The sequence below is a fragment of the Salmo salar genome, chromosome ssa04 (assembly GCF_905237065.1).
Source record: "Salmo salar chromosome ssa04, Ssal_v3.1, whole genome shotgun sequence".
NCBI classification, from domain to species: domain Eukaryota; kingdom Metazoa; phylum Chordata; class Actinopteri; order Salmoniformes; family Salmonidae; genus Salmo; species Salmo salar.
Window position 1 is genome coordinate 23,065,885 of NC_059445.1, and position 13,319 is coordinate 23,079,203.

The window sequence follows — 13,319 nt, forward strand, 5'->3', positions numbered from 1 at the left end:
ATTCCAATTGTATTATTTCATATTTTTGATATCTTCACTATTGTTCTACAATGTAGAAAATTGTAAAAAATAAAGAAAAACCCTGGAATGAGTACTGTAGGTGTGTACAAACTTTTGACTGGTACTGTATATACACACAAACTATATATACAAAGTATGTGAACAAACCTTCAAATTAGTGGATTCGGCTATTTCAGCCACACTCCTAAAATGGAGCACACGGCAATGCAATCTCCATACACAAACATTGTCAGTAGAATAACCTTAATGAAGAGCTCAGTGACTTTCAATGTGGCACCATCAAAGTCAGTTCATCAAATTTCTGCCCTGCTAGAGCTGCCTCTGTCAACTGTAAGTGCTGTTATTGTGAAGTGGAAACGTCTAGGAGCATCAACGGCTCAGCCGCGAAGTGGTAGGCCACACAAGCTCATAGAACGTGACCGGTGAATGCTGAAGCACATAACACGTAAAAATCGTCTGTCCTCGGTTGCAACACTCACTACCGAGTTCCAAACTGCCTCTGGAATCAACGTCAGCACAGAACTGTTCGTCGGGGGCTTCATGAAATGGGTTTCCATGGCCGAGCAGCCGCGCACAAGCCTAGGATCACCATGCGCAAGTGTCAGCTGGAGTGGTGTAAAGCTCGCCGCCATTGGACTCTGGAGAAGTGGAAATGCATTCTCTGGAGTGATGAATCACGCTTCACCATCTGGCAGTCGAGAGGACAAATCTGGGTTTGGCGGATGCCAGGAGAAAGCTACCTGCCCCAATCATAGTGCCAACTGTAACGTTTGGTAGAGGAGGAATAATGGTTTGGGGCTGTTTGTCATGGTTCAGGCCCCTTAGTTCCAGTGAAGGGAAATCTTAACGCTACAGCATACAATAACATTCTAGATGATTCTGTGCTTCCAACTTTGTGGCAACAGTTTGGGGAAGGCCCTTTTAAACTGTTTTTAATTACTCCCTTTCTTTTTGCCTCTCTCAGCTGGACTGCGCCACACACAGTCACGTAAACACACTCTCTGACACACACTCAGAGAATCCACTCCGCTTGAACTTTCTGTACACTGTTTAGCTCACTCCCTTTCTTTTTACCTCTCTCTCTCCCTTTCTCTCTCTCTCTCTGTCTGTCTAAATTTCAGTAGAACCTTCCTCTGCTTTCAGGGACTTGCTCCCATGCATCGAAGGCAATTATCAAGAGACTGAAAGGGATATGAACTGTGAGTTTTCTCATCAACCAATGACATCACGGTTTGATTGAGCCTGCTGTCTGATCAAAAAATGTATGGAGTCATGTTTGGAAGCAATTATTGTGGCCTTTGTGTTTTGCAGATTTCACGATCGCGTTAGTAGCTAGAAAATATGGTTGTTCAATAGAGCCATTGGATTTGTCTCAACGATGTTCCTATCTGCCACGACATTGCAGGATATCTAGTTTTACTCATTTTCTCTGGCTTTGTAAATATTGCAGTCTGACGGAAGCCCTACTTCCTTGTCCAATTGTGTTCCCACCCTCAAAGGTGGGCTTTTCAAAAAAGACGCTTTACTAGTTTATACAGGTTCACGAAAGCTATGTTACTGTGCACTGTCTATCCGAGATTGCTAAATAATTATAATGGCTGCTTATGATGATTCCTCTTTTCAATATATATTTTTTTTTACATAGGAATACACTGCTGAGGATTTGGGACAGCAAGAACAAGAATTGCGAGACCTGCAAGCGGCGACAGCTGCAGCCGCTACCGCTGCTCCCGATCCTGTGGAGACACAGACGGTCAGACTCCGACTGGTGGTGCCTATGCGGGTGCTGTCCAGCCATGCCAACAGAAGAGGAATGTCTGTGCTGCAACAAATTACATCGCGGACAGTTCTAACTGGAGAGGCTCAATGCAGACCCCATGGATCATGTGTATGTGACAGACCATTGGTGTTACATATAGATACAGGGGTGCTGGAGATGTTCTTCAGAACCTCCCATATCAACTGGCAGCGGCAGCCTAGACAAGCTGGACCAGGAGGGCATATGATTAACAAGTACGTTGATTTGCTGTCGGTAGTTAGCTAGAAATATAAGCTATATTTTCCCACGAGGCAGTGTTGTTCAGTACAGTAGAATTTCGTAATTGATTCAGACATAACGAGGCTTGCAAGTACAACTACAAGCCAAGTTAGCCAAGTTGAGCTAGTTAGCTTTGTTTGCTATAACGTTACCCAAAATATACTGTATTCTTACGTCAAAGCTAGCTTGCTAATGTTAGCAAGATAGCCTCAGTGCATCTCATTAGGACCAAAACTGGAGAAAGGTTTTGATGATAATGAGTAACTATATGGTCTTGGAGTAACTATAGTCTTGGAGTAACTATACCTGTGTGTTGTTGCTAGCTAGCTAGCTAACTTGTGTCAGTGTCATATTCTGTATCGTGCTGCTACAGTAGAAATACAGACAGTACACAACGATTGCCCGTAAAAGTCTAATAGTGTTTTTGTTATTTTCTTACAGACAATAACGGTTGGTGGCCTACAGATTATTTTTGGAGTGAGTTCTACGTGGCGAGAAGCTACGCAGAGGACACCGAATCCCCTTGCCTGGGGGTGTTGTTGAGGCCATAGCAATTTATCCCTCACACGATAGACAGTATGTTGGATAACATTTTTATTGATGACTCTCAAAAAGAGATGTGAAAGGTCGCATAACAACTATCTCCCCTTGTATCAAAGTGACTCCGAATAACTCACTTCACCCCCCAAACACACCATATGCAAATGTTCCTTTTGTAGAGCTGTAGTATTTATTATAGGCGTTAGTAGTATATTATTCTTCTGCTGTACATACAGTATGTCATACGTTGCTATAACTGCATACTTCTATGTAAACTCACCTTCGTCTCCAGAGCAAATAATCTTTGTCTTGAATACAAGCTTATTTCCTATAGCTACTGTTTTAATGAAACATGTTTACTTGCCAACAAATGAAAGTAGAAATTATACACCAACTCCCTGCATTTTTTGTTTTAGCAATAAGATTCTAGCTATTTACTTCCAAATACATTTCATAAATGAATTGATCCAGAAGTTGAAGTCAACACTTTATTGGTTTCTGATGCAGCTGGAATAATTTAGTTACTTGTCAGTACACTTGTAAAAAACATGATATAAAACATTTTATCAAACATTATATACAGTACTTATGTACAATAGCTAGCAATATCTATTCCACAATTTTATATTATACTACAACATCAGTCTAGCTTAATATGTCACTGACCGGCTAAATTCGGTCTTGTAGCAACATTTGAAAGGGTGTTTTTTACATTGGATAAAAGTAGAGACTCAGAGGCAGAAAATGGTATATCATACACTGCAGTTGAGGAACAATGGGAAAATAATTATGCTTTGAAAGTTGATAAACTTGTAACCCCCCTTTTGAGAAAATGGCCCTGGAATGTTTTGGTACAGCTACTGGAGAGCTCTTCTTTGTCTACACCCATTCAGCATTGTTCACACCCTCTTAACCTCTATGGGCTAGGTGGGACGCTAGCGTCCCCCCCGTGGTGCACTCCATCAACAGCAGGTGCATTTCAAGAGCGGCAAATTTGAATCCAAATAAATGTCAAAATTCAAATTTTTCAAACATACAACTATTTTACACCCTTTGAAAGATAAACATCTCCTTAATCTAACCACGTTTTACGATTTCAAAAAGGTTTTACGGCGAAAGCATAAATTTAGAGTATGTTAGGACAGTACATTTACAAGAGTTGTGTGTAATGTTTTGTCGATTCAAAGACAGGGTCACCAAAACCATAAAACCAGCTAAAATGATGCACTAACCTTTTACAATCTCCATCAGATGACACTCCTAGGACATTATGTTAGACAATGCATGCATTTTTAGTTCTATCAAGTTCATATTTATATCCAAAAACAGCATTTTACTATGGCATTGATGTTGAGGAAATCGTTTCCCTCCAATAACCGGCAGTCAAGTCAGCGTCACAAATTAAATAATTAAAATTAGAAAACATTGGTAAAATATTATATTGTCATTTAAAGAATTATAGATTTACATCTTTTGAACGCAATCAACTTGCCAGATTTAAAAATAACCTTACTGGGAAATCACACTTTGCAATAATCTGAGCACTGCGCCCAGAAAAATACGCGTTGCGATACAGACTAGACGTCATGTTGGGGAGATCTAAAATCGAAAATACTATGTAAATAATCCATTACCTTTGATTCTCTTCATCAGATGTCACTTCCAGGTATCACAGGTCCATAACGAATGTAGTTTTGTTCAAAAAAGCTCATCATTTATGTCCAAAAATCTCCGTCTTGTTAGCACATGATCTAAGCCAGCCGGACTTCTCGTCATGAACGAGGGGAAAAAATATATTTACGTTCGTTCAAACATGTCAAACGTTGTATAGCATAAATCATTAGGGCCTTTTTAACCAGAACATGAATAATATTCAAGGTGGACGAATGCATACTCTTTTATAACGTATTGGAACGAGGGTACCCAACATGAACTCGCGCGCCAGGTGTCTAATGGGACATCATCGTTCCATGGCTCTTGTTCGGTCAGATCTCCCTCCAGAAGACTCAAAACACTTTGTAAAGGCTGGTGACATCTAGTGGAAGCAATAGGAAGTGCCAAAATATTCCTCAGCCCCTGTGCTTTTCAATGGGATAGGTTTAAAGGTAATACAACACATCAGGTATCCACTTCCTGTCAGAAAATGTCTCAGGGTTTTGCCTGCCAAATGAGTTCTGTTATACTCACAGACACCATTCAAACAGTTTTAGAAACTTTAGAGTGTTTTCTATCCATATATAATAAGTATATGCATATTCTAGTTACTGGGTAGGATTAGTAACCAGATTAAATCGGGTACATTTTTTTTATCCAGACGTGCAAATGCTGCCCCCTAGCCCTAACAGGTTAAGCCTTAGCCCCACCCATCTCTTTAAGGATTCACATGTGAGGCCATGAGCTAAACAGTGATTACAGTAGTGTACTGTACAACCAAAGACTGAAGGCAGGTTTATACTACGTCAATGGACATATCTGTATACAGTTACCGCAGTGACATCATTAACATTCTATTGTCATCCGACATCAAACTTGTCATTGTCGTTGTGAAAAAGTATTGTAGTGTACCGCAGACATGCCACCAGCGGGAGACTCATCGAGGCCTAGGTGACAGACGGAGTCTACATCACGCAGCGGTGGCACCCTCTGCTGGACACGCCAGGTCTCGACGGGTCCTCCGGCCAGGACTAATTGAGGCTGGTGAGTAATCAAGGGTCTGATTGCTCACCAACCGTACGGGGCCCGTAAAGCTGCCAGGAGGACACCAAACAGGAGAGTTTGGAGGTTGTGAGAGGTTGCTACCGGATAGAGGTCCTCACGGTCTGCAACCTCAGAGAAGATAACATTTCCCGGAGCCCAGAAGGTGGTAACCCGGAAGAGGTCTCCTGGAGGAGACCAGTTTCTTTTTTCCTTCTTGTTTTAAATAAACACCCTTGAAACTGAGGTATCACACTTGTGTCTGACCTGTGTAAACATATGAATCAAACCCCCTGGTCTGCGACAGTATAAACACAAAAACAACAGGATGCATGACATCAGCAGCCTGGTGGTCCAAAATAGCATAACTGGTGTATTTGAACACCAATAAGCCAAGCGGGTTAAAAAAGGAATTTAGTATATGTCAATCTAGCAAACTAGGCAACTAAAAGCAACTTTCTAAACAATGTTTTGGTTTGTTTCTAGATATTTTCTGCTAGCTAATGATAATTTAGCTGGCTAGCCAGTTCAAATAATGACCATATCATATAGCTGACAACATCTTAACTTTAGCTAATTTGTATTCATTACTACAGGGAAATAAATTCACAACAAGATCATTATTTACACGTTTTTGGCAAGCTAATTACAGAAAATAGCTTACGGTTGTGATTGTGACGAGGAAAAAAGCAGGGCATTCTACCAGAGAATTGTAGAACTTGGACACTGTCTCTGGCCTAACGTTATATCCTAATTTGACTTTGGTGCAGATCATGTTGTTCTTCACATTACCATCTCCGGTAAACACACATTATATCAAATAAAATCTGTGTTTATTTATCACATGCACAGAAATGGTTACTTACATAGTGGAGTCTTTTGTTTAGACATGTAGCTAGTTAGCTAGCTAAACAATGAACCATAATTGTAACCCTGCATGAGTCTACAGGTAGCTAAAGCTAACCAACTAGCAAGGTTCAACGGTAGCTAGCTAGCTACCATTAGGCTAAAACTAGCAATGCCAATGGCTCTGAGATACCAATAATATTACTACACAGATCATACACATAACGTTAGCTAGCGAGGCAGCCAGCAACATTAGCTAGCTAGCTAACAGTATGCTTTTGCAATCGAAGCAACTTTCTTACAAAATTAGAAACGTATAGTATCTGATAATCTAGCTAGCTAGACTCTTACCCGTATACATGGATCAACACTTCTCCATCTCTGTCACAGATGCTATGCTTGTCCTTAGTTTGAAGATGTAATCGGGAGACAAGTGTTTTATACAACAGCCTTCTGTGTTCTCTTTTTGACTCCCTCCGCATTTTCAATCAAACACCTGAATTTTCTCCATTACCTTAGCTTTTATACTCTGCTTCCACCGGGCATTCCACTGATTTCAAAACTCGGTCCTCCAAAAAGTGGACAGACTTAGCAACACTTTTGCAGTTCTTTGTGATATGTTTAAAAAATATAAGCTTTAGAAAGGATTAGCTACAGATACTAAGCAGCTCATGTTATAGACAGAAGCGTGCTACATGGCAGACCAATCTGAACTCATCTCTCGGCATGTCCAGCCCATCCATTATCTCAGCCAATCATGGCTAGCGGGAAGGTTCCTGTTTTTTTCCTTGGCTAAACCAACTAGGCTCGTAATTTAACAATTGTCTAAGTATTTACAGACGGCATACAAGTGTGTTATTAAGGCACATGAAAGTTAACTTGTTCCAGAAGGCATTTCTGCCAACTGTCACACCCTGATCTTTCACCTGTCTTTGTGATTGTCTCCACCCACCTCCAGGTGTCACTTGTTTTCCTCATTAGTCCCTGGGTACTTATTCCTGTGTTCCATGCTTGTCTGTTGCCAGTTCGTCTTGTTTGTCAAGTCAACCAGCGGGTTTTTTCCCGTTATCCTGTTTTTCCTTCTCTGTTTTGCTAGTCCTCCCGGTTGTGACCCTTGCCTGTCTGGACTCTGAACCCGCCTGCCTGACCAATCTGCCTGCCCTGACCTCGAGCCAGCCTGCCACTCTGTACCTTCTGGACTCTGACCTGGTTTTGATCTTTTGCCTGTCCATGACCATTCTCTTGCCTACCCCTTGGATTATAATAAATATCAGAGACTCAAACTATCTGCCTCCCGTGTCTGCATCTGGGTCTCGCCTTGTGCACTTATACCAACGTACATTTCCCAATGATCTCAAAACAGTCCAGGTGGTTCTGCTCCACAAGAAGAGCAGTAAAACAAATGTAGGAAACTACAGGCCTGTGTCGATCCTCAGCATCTTATCCAAAGTTGTTGAGAGATTAGTTTTTAATCAACTTGAGAGATACCTTCTCAAGCGCAAACTTCTTTATGAACTACAATCTGGCTTTAGAACAGCTCATTCCACTAATACTTGCATTATCCACCTTTTTGACCACATTAACCTCTTGGGGCTAGGTGGGACGCTAGCGTGCCACCTGTGGTGCACTCCATCAACAGCAGGTGCATTTCAAGAGCGGCAAATTTGAATCCAAATAAATGTCAAAATTCAAATTTTTCAAAAATACAACTATGTTACACCATTTGAAAGATAAACATCTCCTTAATCTAACCACGTTTTACGATTTCAAAAAGGTTTTACGGCGAAAGCATAAATTTAGAGTATGTTAGGACAGTACATTTACAAGAGTTGTGTGTAATGTTTTGTCAAGTCAAAGACAGGGTCACCAAAACCATAAAACCAGCTAAAATGATACACTAACCTTTTACAATCTCCATCAGATGACACTCCTAGGACATTATGTTAGACAATGCATGCATTTTTAGTTCTATCAAGTTCATATTTATATACAAAAACAGCGTTTTACTATGGCATTGATGTTGAGGAAATCGTTTCCCTCCAATAACCGGCAGTCAAGTCAGCGTCACAAATTAAATAATTAAAATTAGAAAACATTGGTAAAATATTATATTGTCATTTAAAGAATTATAGATTTACATCTTTTGAACGCAATCAACTTGCCAGATTTAAAAATAACCTTACTGGGAAATCACACTTTGCAATAATCTGAGCACTGTGCCCAGAAAAATACGCGTTGCGATACAGACTAGACGTCATGTTGGGGAGATCTAAAATCGAAAATACTATGTAAATAATCCATTACCTTTGATTCTCTTCATCAGATGTCACTTCCAGGTATCACAGGTCCATAACGAATGTAGTTTTGTTCAAAAAAGCTCATCATTTATGTCCAAAAATCTCCGTCTCGTTAGCACATGATGTAAGCCAGCCGGACTTCTCGTCATGAACGAGGGGAAAAAATATATTTCCGTTCGTTCAAACATGTCAAACGTTGTATAGCATAAATCATTAGGGCCTTTTTAACCAGAACATGAATAATATTCAAGGTGGACGAATGCATAGCCTTTTATAACGTATTGGAACGAGGGTACCCAACATGAAGTAGCGCCAGGTGTCTAATGGGACATCACCGTTCCATGGCTCTTGTTCGGTCAGATCTCCCTCCAGAAGACTCAAAACACTTTGTAAAGGCTGGTGACATCTAGTGGAAGCAATAGGAAGTGCCAAAATATTCCTAAACCCCTGTGTTTTTCAATGGGATAGGTTTAAAGTCAATACAACACATCAGGTATCCACTTCCTGTCAGAAAATGTCTCAGGGTTTTGCCTGCCAAATGAGTTCTGTTATACTCACAGACACCATTCAAACAGTTTTGGAAACTTTAGAGTGTTTTCTATCCATATATAATAAGTATATGCATATTCTAGTTACTGGGTAGGATTAGTAACCAGATTAAATCGGGTACATTTTTTTTATCCAGACGTGCAAATGCTGCCCCCTAGACCCAACAGGTTAAGCAGGAAAATGAGAAGGGGAACTATACAGGTATGGTCAAGTTAGACTTGCAGAAAGCTTTCGACACTGTGGACCATGATATTCTCCTGATGAAACTGAAATGCATGGGTCGAAATTATGTAGCAGTGAATTGGTTTAGGTCTTATCTGACCAACAGAACATAAATACGTAATGTTGGTGATGTTCTGTCAGATGGCAAAGAAATATCCTGTGGAGTACCGCAGGGATCAATTTTAGGGCCTCTCTTATTTCTTATATACATTAATGATATATATGCCAGATACAGTAAAGTGCAAACTCCTGCTTTATGCTGATGATTCAGCCATACTGGTATCAGGAAAGGATACAGTTTACATAAAGGAGACCCTGAGTAAGGAATTGCATTTTGTTAGAGCTGAAAAAGAGAATGCAGGTCATGCAAAATAATGTTATCAGGTCTATGCATCTCATTGCTAGAGGCGTCACTACAGACCCTGGTTTTCTGATAGAAAATATAAAAACATACTGAATGCCATTTTTGCCATTTTCAGCTGTGTGTTGTTATTCTAAACTAAACTGTTGTTCTTGTATGTCCTCTCTCAGGGTTATGGAATGGTGACCACAGATGGTATCTAGATGCATTGAAGATAATTCGGCCAAGAACAGTGTGAACCTCGACACCCCCTCTAACTGGCTGAAAATGGCAAAAATGGCATTCAGTATGGTCCTTCACTACTTCTACTGTGAGGCCTGAGTCCGAGCCAAAAACCTGTACACAGCAGTCGAAGCTATCAACTGCCTTTTCTCTCATGCTTTTTCTCTCAGGAGCGACATGGGGTGCTTATGGAGTGAGCATGGAGAGAGATCCAGTCCAAACTTCTCTCATGTTCCTGGTGTACTGGTAGGAAAATGGACAAAGACATAATGGCTGTAAAGAACAGCGGCGGCTCAGTTGCGAGACATTATCAAGGGTCATCCACTTTGAACATGTGCCATTAAAAGGACAAACTGAAACTCTTTCTGAAGAAGAACATGAAGAATGAGTGCCGTGAAGGGGGGGTGGTCAACCATGCCAGTAATTCATTTAGGCGTGTCCAAAATTGTTCAGTTGGGGTATCAGGTTGATTGTGGATGTCTGCACATTGCAAAATATATAGTAATTTAGACTAAGAATGCATTGAAATACCAATCTGTCATTACCACAGGTGATGAGAAAAGTGAGGGTCTTAAATTACAGTGATAGAACCAACGTGAAGCACTGAGGACTGTCATTCTAAATTTGGGTTGGATGACGTATCAATAATTATAATGCATGATTTGGAAAGACAAGGCTTCTAGAGACAGAGCTGTGCCCTAAAAAAGGAGGAGAGACCAGATTGTAGCTTGGACAAACCTTGCCCCAATCTCATTCTTATCAAGTTTGGTGTGAAACTGTTACAACGTGTTCTCTTTCTCTTCCCTGTGAAATGTTATTAAAAACATGCTGTAAGGCGATGTTCCTCTCTGGCTGATAAGATTTCAGTAGCTCTCTTGTTTTCTACTCCTATAGAGGATAGCAACTCTGGATGAGCTCCCATTTCCCCCTGTTCTTTTCCTTTAACAAGCTGAGGGTAAGGACATCTAAAGCCTTAACCTGTTTACATTAAGTGGAACACTGATCTGATGAGCCAGCACCAACCTTTTGAAAGTTTTAGCAGAATTGTATTTTGACTAGGTGTATGTCCCAGGGACATTTAGTGAAAACACAGGTCAATGCATCCCGATTGTGGTAAGAAATATGGAAACAATGGTTAACATCGAGAGATTTATTCACCTCTGAATCCATTGATCTATTGTGTATTTTAAAATACTCACTCCCATTAATAAAGTATAACCTTCATTATGATGGGGCAGCAGGGTAGCCTAGTGGTTAGAACATTGGGCTAGTAACCAAAAGGTTGCAAGTTCGAATACCTGAGCTGACAAGGTACAAATCTGTTGTTTCCCTGAACAAGGCAGTTAACCCACTGTTCCTAGGCTGTCATTGAAAATAAGAATTTGCTCTTAACTGACTTGCCTAGTTAAATAAAGGTATAAAATAAAAAAAGATATTCTAGTATTACCATACTAAGTGGATCATAAAACCCAGAATAAAGGATTGAAATTATGAAGTGTCTGGGTTTTTTTTCTGTGTTGATTTCCCTTACTTTAATAGAGTGTAGAATATTTTGATATAGAAGCTAAAAGCTAAATGCTTACATTAAAATGTAATGATTATTATCACACATAAGAGGATGGAATGTAATGGGAATTTTAATGTTTGTGCTTTTCTTAACACATTTCTGTGTTATATTCATATGCTGTTCTATGAACCAATTTCTGTGTTCATGCAAGTGGCTGACTGTACAAATGACCTATCAATAGCTGCAATTTGGCAGTACACCCAGACCGTGTTTTGAGAACGAACAACCATGTTTTGAGAACAAACGAAAGATATCTCAGTTTCAAGGTCTCAGCTTAGAGAAAAAGAAGCATCGTGAGTATTGGTATTTCACATTTTATGAAACAGTATTGGTCTGTCACATGACTGAAAAAACACGGTAATGATTAATGAATTATGCTAAATCATGCAAATATAACTTGTCTGTGTATAGCCGTATATAAGACAACTGCTGGGTCTGCTCAGGGAGAGCTCCTGATTGACATGTGTACTATGGTGCATTGAGTTGGTTGGAACCTCTCCAGCGCGCTGACAATCAACAATGATTCACTTAAGATTGACTTTGAGTGTCCCGGTGTAAGAATCTTTCCACAACAACCTCCAGGTGCTGCAGCGTACGGTATTATGCAAACCCCAATTTAAAGAAGAGAAGAGGAATATTCCCTCTACTGAGTCTGTTTGTTCCATCCTAACACTACCATTAGTATTGTTATTGGTGTGTTTTTGTCCCCATGGTGATCTCATTGTGATCTCATGCATTATTCAAGGTTTCTCAGCATATGAAAGCTGGGTAATGAAGTGAATTTCTGGTTCTTTGTAAATATCCCTAATGTCTCCGCAGCTTTACTGTATATGGGCTCACATGACCTTTTGGTTTATCCTTGGACCTAATATGCAAAACCTAGGGAAAGGTCCAACTTCAATTAGACTACCAGGCATGCAGGGAGGGGTGTGTGTTATATAAATAAGCAAGACACACACATACTATAAACACACGTACACACACACACACACACACACACACACACACACGTGTGTGTAAACTGAGCTCCTTCAGTTCCTCCGCAGAGTTAAAGACAGTAGCAGCTCCAGCGTCTGAACTGAGGTCAGCTCTATTTAAGGAGCAGACAGCCAGACTCCTGGAGCCAGAAGGCTGAGGGGATGATGGACCCAGAGAGAAGACATGAAAAGAGAAAGGGAGGGAGAGGAGTTGGAATTTTAGCCTCTGTTGCCTTGGAAGTCCTGCTGAACCAGAATTCAGACACTCACAGAGTCTACCAATATGAGAGAGAGAGAGAGAGAGAGAGAGAGAGAGAGAGAGAGAGAGAGAGAGAGAGAGAGAGAGAGAGAGAGAGAGAGAGAGAGAGAGAGAGAGAGAGAGAGAGAGAGAGAGAGAGAGAGAGAGAGAGAGAGAGAGAGAGAGAGAGAGAGAGAGAGAGAGAGAGAGAGAGAGAGAGAGAGAGAAATTGTGTACAGAAACACTGAGAAAGTACCGACCTCGTCTCGGGGAGTGGAGTCTCTGAGTGTGTGTCAGAGTGTTTGTGTTTACATGTGTGTGGTACAGACCAGCTGTGAGACAGAGATGAGGTGGTCCCATTAGGTTATGATATGATATCGCCATGACAATGAGAAGTTTACTACAGGGCCTCTGTGGTCTACTCTAGGCAAGCCCTGACCTCTGTCTACAAGGAACTGAATATGAGGCCATGTGAGTCCATTACGTTTGTACTGTAGTTTACTGTAGAGCATGGGGAGACATTGGGGAGATTCACATTCAACCACAAATTGACTTCATTACCCATTATGCTGAGAAGACTTGAATAATGTATGAGTTCATACAGCCAGGATTTTGTTTTCTTTCTAAAAAGTTTCAGTGTGAAGTTATCTGAGGTTATCTGCCAGTGTTGTGTGTCAATTCCATCTCAATTCACTCAATTTAGGAGGTAAGTTGAAATTAATATCACTAGTTGAAAATTCCTCATAG

The 13,319-nt window shown here is 40.6% G+C and overlaps 1 long non-coding RNA gene across 1 annotated transcript; it reads left to right on the forward strand.

Annotated features, from left to right (window-relative positions):
- The first annotated feature begins 1,671 nt into the window (after positions 1-1,671).
- Positions 1,672-10,853, forward strand: LOC106602634 (uncharacterized). Its single transcript, XR_001328256.2, has 3 exons — positions 1,672-2,034; positions 2,501-2,635; positions 9,739-10,853. It is a non-coding gene; the product is annotated as an uncharacterized lncRNA (long non-coding RNA).
- The last annotated feature ends 2,466 nt before the right edge of the window (positions 10,854-13,319 follow it).